The sequence below is a fragment of the Otolemur garnettii genome, unplaced genomic scaffold (assembly GCF_000181295.1).
Source record: "Otolemur garnettii isolate 467f Iridium unplaced genomic scaffold, OtoGar3 scaffold00071, whole genome shotgun sequence".
Taxonomy (NCBI): Eukaryota; Metazoa; Chordata; class Mammalia; order Primates; family Galagidae; genus Otolemur; species Otolemur garnettii.
This window is the reverse complement of record NW_003852466.1, coordinates 1703861-1704913: the sequence shown is the minus strand read 5'-3', so window position 1 is coordinate 1704913 and position 1053 is coordinate 1703861.

The following is a 1053-nucleotide window of genomic DNA, read 5'->3' as shown; positions in this document are numbered from 1 at the left end:
CTCTTCCCTCTCATTTTTACTAAGATTGGCTCCAAATTTCACTTCACATACTGTGTAATTCAAAAGCCCTTCCCAACATTCCCCCAGGTTCGCAGTGGACTCCACTTTCATGAGCTCCTTGCTTCTATTTAATTCGTTCCATCTGTGGATGCTTCTTCCTCTGCCCTTCATATGCAGTTCCTACTCATACCACATTCACACAGATATTGACCTTAGAGATATCTGTCGTTTCTGCACCCTTCCTATCATTCTGAAAAAAGAAAGCATAAAAGGTGGTGCCTGTGGCTCAAGGAGTAGGGCACTGGTCCCATATACCGGGGGTGGCAGGTTCAAGCCTGGCCCCAACCAAAACTGCAAAAAAAAAAAAAAAAAAAAACCCTCTGCGCACAGGGCCTTATTGCTATTGGCAGGCAACTTTAGTAAAAGGAGGTTGTAGGGAAAGGAGAAAAATACATTCCAGCACTACAAACAACTGCAATGTAATATTCAACATTTCTATTTTCAAAAGTCCTTCTAACTGTCCCTCCCTAGGGATTTTTCTTCGGCAACCTGCTCCACACCACACTCCTAGGCATAAGCCGTCACAGCAACTCCATACTCTCTATGTAGAGAGTAGATGCTTCCTGGACCTCCAAATTCTCTTTATGCTAAAAAGAGCTGGCTACTTATTTTCTGCCTCAAGTAGTAAACTTAGCCCCTGAGCCAAACCAACTGAAGTCCTCAGCAGGACTAGGTGGGGGAGGAAGTTCATTCAGTGGGGTTTGCCTGTAGTGATGATGTTTTCCCCTATCCATTACACAAGGGTTTGGGTCTTGTTCTTGATGACAGTAAGGCTATAGCATTGCAGGGTTTCTTAGATGCCATTTAATTAGAATTTATAAACCTAAAAATATGGAACTACCTCAATAAAACCTAAGAAGTGCAAAACACAAAGAATCAGGGCTACGTGCAAGGACAATTTGCTGTCAGTGTTCCCAAATAGATAACAAAAAAAACCCCACAAAAAAACAGACCTTGATAAATACCGTTCAAGGTCTGCTCTTACTAGCAAAT